This window comes from Thermobia domestica, chromosome 8 (genome assembly GCF_964235325.1).
Source record: "Thermobia domestica chromosome 8, izTheDome1.hap1.1, whole genome shotgun sequence".
In the NCBI taxonomy this organism is placed as follows: Eukaryota; Metazoa; Arthropoda; class Insecta; order Zygentoma; family Lepismatidae; genus Thermobia; species Thermobia domestica.
Window position 1 is genome coordinate 122,477,451 of NC_137461.1, and position 9,511 is coordinate 122,486,961.

The window sequence follows — 9,511 nt, forward strand, 5'->3', positions numbered from 1 at the left end:
GATACGGATAGCCTCTTAAATAGATGGAAAGATTTCTTTGACGATTTGCTGAACACGCAGCCAAAAACTAATGTGCGTGGAGAAAAGGAGATACACACCGCAGAACCCTATATTCCAGAACCCAATCGAATAGAAGTGGAAGCCGCTATAAAGAAATTAAAGAAACACAAATCTCCGGGTGTAGATGAAATTCCGGCTGAGTTAATTTTAGCTGGAGGCGAAAAATTGTGGAACAAGATACACAAACTCATTCTCCTTATCTGGAACAAGGAAGAATTGCCACAAGAGTGGAAAGAGTCGATCATTGTTCCAATTCACAAGAAAGGCGACAAAACTGACTGTAATAATTATCGAGGCATTTCTCTTCTGTCAACATCCTATAAAATCCTTTCAAATATTCTGTTAGCAAGATTGACCCCATACGCAGATGAAATTATTGGAGATTATCAGTGCGGATTTAGACGAAATCGATCAACTATCGACCAAATATTTACCATTCGCCAAATACTCGAAAAGAAGTGGGAATACAATACCCCGGTACATCAACTATTTATTGATTTCAGAAAGGCTTACGACTCGGTTAGGAGAGAAACATTATACAACGTTCTTACAGAGCTTGGAATACCGAGAAAGCTAATTAGATTAATTAAGATATGTTTAAGTGAATCCCAAAGTAAAGTCCGGGTAGGAAAATTTTTGTCCACGAGCTTCCACGTCGAAAATGGCCTGAAACAAGGAGATGCGTTGTCGCCATTATTATTTAACTTTGTGCTGGAATACGCCATAAGGAAAATCAAAGATAGCAACCAGGGCCTAGAGTTGAACGGCATTCACCAGGTTATGGCATATGCTGATGATGTAAATTTAATAGGGGATGATAGGAGAACAGTAGAAATAAATGCAGAGATATTATTAAACGCTTGCAGGGACATGGGTTTAGAAGTAAATGCAGAGAAAACTAAATACATGGAAGTGCGCCGGGACCGTAATTCGGCAAATTGTGGAGGCGTTAAAATATTAAATAATACTTTTGATAAAGTGGATACTTTCAAATATTTAGGATCAATATTAACAGACGAAAATCATATTCATGAAGAAATTAAATGTCGACTAAAAGCAGGGAATTCGTGTTACTATTCGGTTCAAAATCTCTTGTCGTCGCGAATTCTGTCGAGGAATTTGAAGCTTAAAATATATAAAACGATAATCATGCCTGTTGTTCTGTATGGTTGCGAAACATGGTCGCTTACTCTGAGGGAAGAACATAGACTGAAAGTATTTGAGAACAGGATCCTGAGAAGAATATTCGGACCCAAGAGGGACGAGAATGGGGAATGGCGGAAGCTTCATAACGAGGAACTACATAGTTTATACGGTTTACCCAACATTGTTAGGGTCGTCAAGTCTAGGAGGCTTAGGTGGGCAGGTCATGTAGCTAGAATGGAAGAAAGTAGAAACGCTCTCAAAGTCTTGACTGGTAGACCCATAGGAAAACGACCATTAGGAAGACTTAGGCGCAGATGGGAGGATAATATTAAGATGGATCTCGCAGAGATAGGAATACAAGGTAGAAACTGGATCCAATTAGCTAAGGATAGAAGTCAGTGGAGAGCTTTTGTGAACGCGGCACTGAACCTCCGGGTTCCATAGGCCATAGAGTTAGTTAGTTAGTTAGTTTATATATATATATATATATATATATATATATATATATATATATATATATATATATATATATATATATCGTAGAGTAGATATGAACAAAAGCCGGCTTTTGTGGGGAAAATGAAGATTCTTTTTCTTTTTATGATTTTCATATTCAAGTATCACATTGTTTTCCTGTAGTAAATTCTACAATTTCAAAAGTTCTTTTACATGCACTACTTATAAGATCTATATTTAGTGCGAGGCTGGCTATTTTTATTGGTTTTCGAACAGGCATATCATTAGTAGCAACGAACTGTAATTTATGCAACCCAGCATGCCACAAAAGGTAATGTTGGTTGCCTAACCACCTTATCAAGTTCCTGAAAGTTAATACATTTTATCATGTGTGTTGTACGCATTTAAGAAGTCTTTAAGAAATCAAATACATATAAATAAAAGAAATTTTGTTACGTAAATTCGCATTTCTTTATAGGAACACTAGCAAATTCCAGCAAATTCCCCAGATGTTACGGTAGACAACTTTTTGTTCCTTTAAGTTTTTCGAACAGTATTCGCCTGAACTCGTACGAAGTCTCGTACGAAATTCGAGCACCTCTTATGGACATTTTAGTCAACTTTTTTTTTTTTTTTCCTTTTAGGTCAAATGTCAAAGAACGCTGGAACTCTAATTATTTGAAAGGGAAGGTATAAATAGTAAATTTCATATCTGTAAACTTAAAATCCGAGAGATATGCACATCTTAATACAATAATTGAAACCCCCCACTCCTCCCCTTTTAGGTAATATACATACATACATACATACCATATATATACAGGGTGATAGGTAACTCCACCGAAAAACTTGGGGAGGTGATTCCTTACATGAAATGAAAGAAAAGTCCTTATAAGCATAGATCGAAAAACGTCTCATTTCAGGATTATGAACCGCCCAAAAGTTCGAAAAATCATGATTCGAAACGCCCTGCCTTAGAAACTATAGGACCTATAACAAGCGGTTTAAGGAATTACATAGGAACTAGTATGCGAACTATCTAAATATCCATGTTTTACCATCCTCCGTTATCGGCAAAACGAACGCGTTATTAGTACTTAAAGGAGTATCCCTATACCTCAATTTCCTTTTTACAGTTCGTTTCGCCGATAACGGAGGATGGTAAAACATGGATATATAGATAGAGCGCATACTAGTTCCTTTGTAATTCCTTAAACCGCTTGGGATCGGTCCTGTAGGTTCTAAGACAGAGTGTTTCGAAACGTGAATTTTCGGCGGTTCATAACTCTGAAAGGAGACGTTTTTCGTCCCATGTTTATCAGAACTTTTTTCTTTCATTTCATATAAGGAATCACCTCCCAAAGTTTGTCGGTGGAGTTACCTACCACCCTGTATATATATACTGTATAACGCTGAAACACGTATTTAATTATTTAACACCATACTAACCTTTGTGTTCCAATAATGATGATCCTCATTAAATTATCATCGATATTATTACGTATTTAATACCTAAAATACCTACCTGAAATACCTAATCATCTGTTAATGTATATACGACAATGTGTCATGATGACTAGAAGAATAATATGTTGTAAAGTATAGTCCGTGATTCAGTTTCTGAACGCAGGAAGGTGTTGATGTTGCTGAAACTCAGTCATTCATCTGCGAGTAAATTATGGACCTGTACTAATCAGCGTCAAGCCAGAACAATCGCACATTCAGTGGCTTCATTCAACCTCACTAAAGACGAAACAATTTTTGACCAAAATGATGGATATTTCAATTAATACTATGCAGTACAGAACAGTACGATGAAGTGTGGTATAAAACCTGAAATGTGGTATTCAGAAATATCCTCAAATGCTGACATTAATAACATTTTCATGATACGAAAAAAATGGGTGATCTACTGTCCAAAAGATTTAGTAACTTAATTTCTATCATAACCCTAACAGCGTTTCCCATGTTCTTAGTGACTTCCAGGCATCACTTTACCTCAAAAAAGTAGTTTGCTTTTTAACTCCAAAAGAGTACAACTGAAATGAAAATGCTAAAAAAAAGACTGAACTTCCACGATGAAGAATTTAAGGGTATTTAAAATATACGACCAGAAACCATTTATTTGTTTATATTTTTACTCAATTATCTATTACTATAGAAAAATAAAATCGTACACTTTTTTTCCTAACAATCCTTTAAACACAGGCATCAAACAAATTCAAGTGACGTAAGTTACATACAGGGATTGGACAACAAAATTCAAAACGTTTGCAAAAGTGTGAAAACTATACCTAGTATGGTGTGGGGCCTCCTTTTGCGTTCAAAACAGCTTGGATCCGACGTGGAATGGACGTATACAGCTCCTGAATCCTGGTGTGTGGAATTTTGCTCCACTTTTCCTCCAAACCATGCTCCAGTTCCTTAAGGGATGCTGGTGGAGGGTAATGAGACCGAACACGCCTTTCTAATTCAGACCACAATAGCTCAATGATGTTCAGATCTGGTGATTGTGGGACCCAGGGGTGGTGTGATAGCTGCTGATCATGCTCCTCAAACCATTATTTCACCATTTTGCAGCGTAACAGGGTGCCAAATCATCTTGGTAGATGCCATCACCATCAGGGAACAATATTTGGGTCATGGATAGAACCTGATCCCCCAAAATGGCCTCATACGCCTTAGCATTCATCATTCCATGCAGGGCTATGATGGGACCTGCAGAAAACCAAGACATCACTGCCCATACTGTAATAGAACCACCCCCATGCTTTACTGTTGGGAGCATACAGTCTATATCATAGGTCTGCGACGGTGTTCATACGTAAACACGACCGGTTGTTGGAAACAAGGTGAAGGTCGATTCATCGGACCACATTACGTGTTTCCACTGCTCATGAGTTCACGCCTTGTGGTCCTTGCACCACTGGATACGCCTCTTTACATTTACTGCTGTGACCAGGGGTTTGGTGATAGCGGCCCTGCCATGAATTTTCATTTTATGAAGTTCCCGTCGCACTGTTTTCGATGAAATCGGGTTCTGTAGACCGGAATGGAGTTCAGACGTAATTTTCATTTCAGTGGTCTTCTTTTTAGCTGCTACAATCCGTTTTAATGCCCTCCGGTCCCTATCTGACAGGAATGTCTTTCCGACCACTGTTGTGCTTTGCAGGCGTCGTTTGCCCATGAATTGTGTACGTCCTCGTGACATTGGACTCAGTGACTTTTGATACCCCCACAATGTTCGCCACTGTTGCCAGTAAAGCTCCAACCAGACGGGCACCAACGATCATGCCTCTTTGGAAGTCTGTCAGGTCGCCCATTTTACCGCACCACTTTCACACCACGACACTCACAGGTGAACTGGTTACTGCCGACTTAAGAGGAAGGTCCACATGACACATTGAAAACAAAAAACGATCGGCAACCGGAACACGTGTTGTACACGTGTCCTGTATGAAGTGTTTTTAATTTTTTTGTCCATCCCCTGTATATTGTAACGTTATAAAGGAAAGGAAAAAGATGTGATATTACGTAGCAAAATTAATATTTTTTAAGTGATGATGTTATATTAAAAATATAACAATAATAATCAATGTAAAAACTTGTACATATACAATTTGTTATAAAAATTTAGCAAGTTTAGACGTGTACTATATTTGACTGTTATTTAGGAAACCAAACTAATTACTGCAGGCTTAGAATAGTATGCTTAAAACTAAGGAAAAATGTTTGAACTTCGCCAAGGGGTAAGTTTGTTTTATTATTTTGTTAGAATTATTTGCCATTTTTAAAAACAAAAGTAAAGTTTACATAAGACATTTTGTAACAGAAAAATATTTTAACAAATGATGTGATTGTACCTAGTTTGGTCATAAGTGTTCTTCTAATTGGAAATGCATTCATTAAATAAGTTTTAACAAACTATTAACATACGTAAATTACAAGTTTTTAACAATGGCAAAATAGCCAACTTAAATTATAAAATACAAAGATCTTTCTGTTTTCTATCGAATAGTCATACACAGTGACTTAGCATCGTCACGAATGAATGAACACTTCATACATTTTTTATATGATCTTAAAGAACAATAATTTTGTTTATTTTATCGTTTTTTTCTTAATTGATTTTTTGCACACTTAATAGCCTGTACTTTTTTTTTTCAAAAAAACTATATAATAATTTTGTTATTTTACACTTAAGATCCTTGAAGCATAAATGTAGCATTTTTATCAACTAACATTTTATTTTTAACAAAATTTCTTATTTAAATCCTTATGTAAATCACTCAACCAAGCAATTTCGTTTTTGGAAATATTTTCAATTTTCTTCCAAGTTCCTTTAATCAACAAATAAACATTAATTTTCGACAAGCATTCTAGAAAGTCAGAGCATCACGTGATTTGCTTTATCCTCAATTGCTTGTCACATGGAAATGCATTGTTTTCCCGAAATATCCAAATCGCATTGAAAAAAGAAAACGAATATAATTGTGTGACATGACTATATCGGAAGGTATTTCGTTCACTCTCTTTATCTGAAATCTCTTGGAGCAAGAAAAAACGAAAAGTGGCATACGTGTCGAGAATATGAAGTTCTTAAATTGGAATGAAATGTCATTTATAGTATTAAATGAATAGAACTCTTCGTAAATTGGAAGTAAAACAAGCCGAACTTGAATGACTTTATTCTACATGGTAGCTGTAGTTCCTAAAATTTACTTCAAAATGAATCATGAGAATACTGTGCTATAATTTTCTTCCTTACTCTCAGAAAAAATAAATAATTAAATAAATAAATAAAATGAAGATAATGAATAGAGATTAGTTCAGACTTAATTTCTGTTGTGGTCGGATGTCAAAAGCACTAGAAACTATAGAACAATTGCCTAAGATTGCAATGATAAGACAAGTTTTCATGACTTATTTCACACGCTTTTAAACTCACTCGAGGAGAAAATTACCCGAGAAAATTGTGTTAAAAAGACAATTTACAGTTGATTCCTTCTTTGTGAATTCTAAATAGTGAAAAAGAGAGAGATATTAATGTAGTTGTAAAGGAATAAAAGATATGAAAATATTAATTAAAATCTTCTCTTCCGAAAGAAATATCGTATATTCACATTCACATTACTGTACCGTACATGTTTCTGTAACCTTCGCAACGATATGGAAAGAGGGAGGGGAGGCACAACGAAAATATTAGAACTCTTAACAAACGAACAAAATTGAACGATCGGTTTTTAGTGGGACAGGTGGTGTTCGCTTAGTAGAACAAGAAGTAGTCGCTTAATAATAGCTTATTAGAACAAGCGGTGTGTATATACAACGAGGGTAATCCCGAAAGTAAAGTGTGCTATTTTTTTTTAGAAACACAAGGAGACGTTTATTTTCAATATCCTTTCCTTTATTATAAAGCTGGTACATTTATACGTTTTTCTATATAATCGCCATTTCAGTCGATCCATTTTTGTAGGCGCTGTAGCAGTTTTTGTATGTCCATGTCATATCATCTCATCGTTTTATGTTTCAGGAAGCGTTGAGCCTGAACTTTTACCTCGTCGTCGTTGCTCATGTTCTTTCAACTTAGAAAGCAGGTGCTAGTTATTGGTTTGCTCAACCTTTGCAACTGTCTCCCGCTCTTCTCTTCGTCCTGAATTTCAGTACGACCAGCTGCGAACTCCTTACACCACTTGCGGACGTTTTTGGCATCCATGCACGACTTGCCATACACTTGCGTCAACTGGCGATGAATTTCAATCGCTTTAACAACTTTTGATTCAAAAACCGAATAACTGAGCGGACTTCGCACTTTATGGTAGCGCCACGAAACGGGAGCTCCATTACAAACAGCTACTGTGCGTTTCAGACATATGCCTCCTGGCCTATTTTGGAGTGGAGGAAACCAAACACAACAATGTTGACAACAGCCGCACGAACAGTTTCCCTACGCTTCCAGCGCTTTTGGGACTTCACTTTTGAGATTAACCTCGTAATTTACTAGCTTTGCGTTGGTTTTTCCCGTGCTTCTTTCATAGATTCATTTCGGTAGGAAAATTGTAATATTTAATAATTCGTGAAACGGGCAATAGTTTGTATTAAAGTATAATGAACTTCCAATTAACCTTTGTACCTTTGTATTAGCTGTTATTTTATTTATTTTTCAGACAAGCTCCTGCTATTATAAAGGAAAGTAAAAACAATGCTACCAAATCATCTTGGTTGAAGAAAAGATAAGGAAGCTGAAGATGAAGAAGATAATGTAAAGCATAACCAATACCAGCCCCTTCCAAGGGTTTTAATAGGAATTAGCGAATAATGCTAAGATAGACAAAGGTTTCTATAGTTTGTAGATTAAAATATTAGCAATAAAAATGAAAAATAAAAGTACTATTTAGATTGATAGAAGTATTCTTATTTTACATTAAGAAAGAACGTTAATTCAGTGGTAAAAATGTAAAGGATTTGTTTCAGTCACTTAAAGTTGTGGATAAGTAATATCGACTATCATATCCATGAACTTTTCCGAGGTTCTTCCACTTCTTCCCACTTTTATTACACAAAATCATTTACTTACATTTGTCACCCACCTCCTTTACCTAAAGCCTCCACACCAGCCTAGTGGCTAGCGCGTGTGCCTTTGTACGGGGCCCTGATGGGAAAGCTATGAAATTTGAAAGCATTATGCTCATATAGTATCGATGCTGAAAAGGGACACTAAACTCCAACCAAACAAATTAAATCCTTTATCTAAAAAGCGTGTTAACTAAATATGTCATTTATGAGACTATCACGACTGTTGTGTTGTTTCAAAGCCCAAATTAAACCAGTTGTATATTAGGTTTCTACAAGAATACTATAACTTCAGAAAGTGAGCCATACTACCTAGGTATATGATTGTTCTCCGTAAGCTAGAAGAGACTGATGATAAATGTAACTGAGAGATAACAGGAGAACTGGAGAAATAATAAAGTATGAGGAATTGGAAGAACCTTGAAAAAAGCAACGGACACGATTATATCCACCACAAAGTCACATAGCCTGGAATCAAACCAAGGACGCCTTAAAGTAGAGGTACGCGCTCTACTGCTAAACTACTGTAGTAGCACTACTTCCTCAAACAATATGAACTTACACAATTATCCCTTCTTCACAAGTTGCATAATAGTCTTTCAAGAGTTTTCTATGAATAACCACCAACCCTCGTGTAAAGGAAGTAAATATTTTCCACAGTGCGATCATTACTAATATAAGTTACGAAATAGACTTCTAACTAATGGATTGTTTGTCCCACAAGTTGCCACTAGAAAACAAAAATGGCATGGGGAAATGTATACACTATGTGATTAAAAGTGTTCGGATACCTGGCTGAAAATGACTTACAAGTTCGTGGCGCCCTTCATCGGTACTGCTAGAATTCAATAAGGTGTTGCCGACCCATAGCCTTGATGACAACTTCCACTCTCTCAGCATACTTTCAATCAGGTGCCGGAAGGTTTTCTTGGAGAATGGCAGCCCATTCTTCACGGAGTGCTGAACTGAGGAGAGGTATCGATGTAGGTCGGTGAGGCCTGGCACGAAGTCGGCGTTCCAAAACATCCCAAAGGTGTTCTATAGGATTCAAGTCAGGATTCTGTGCAGGCCACTCCATTACAGGGATGTTATGATCGTATCACCACTTCGCCACAGGCCGTGCAGTATGAACAGGTGCTCAATCGTGTTGAAAGATGCAATCGCCATTCCCGAATTGCATTTCAACAGTGGGAAGCAAGAAGGTGCTTAAAACATCAATGAAGGCCTGCGCTGTGAGAGTGCCACGCAAAACAAGGGGTGCAAGCCCCCTCCAAGA

At 36.8% G+C, this 9,511-nt stretch overlaps 1 protein-coding gene across 1 annotated transcript in view; it reads left to right on the plus strand.

Moving 5' to 3' along the window:
* The window catches only part of LOC145691835 (uncharacterized), a 56,342-nt gene extending 47,394 nt beyond the window's left edge, over positions 1-8,948 (plus strand). Inside the window, exon 7 of the mRNA XM_081767152.1 lies at positions 7,830-8,948. The gene's annotated coding sequence lies outside the window, so the exon portion shown is untranslated. The remainder of the gene's footprint in view (positions 1-7,829) is intronic.
* The last annotated feature ends 563 nt before the right edge of the window (positions 8,949-9,511 follow it).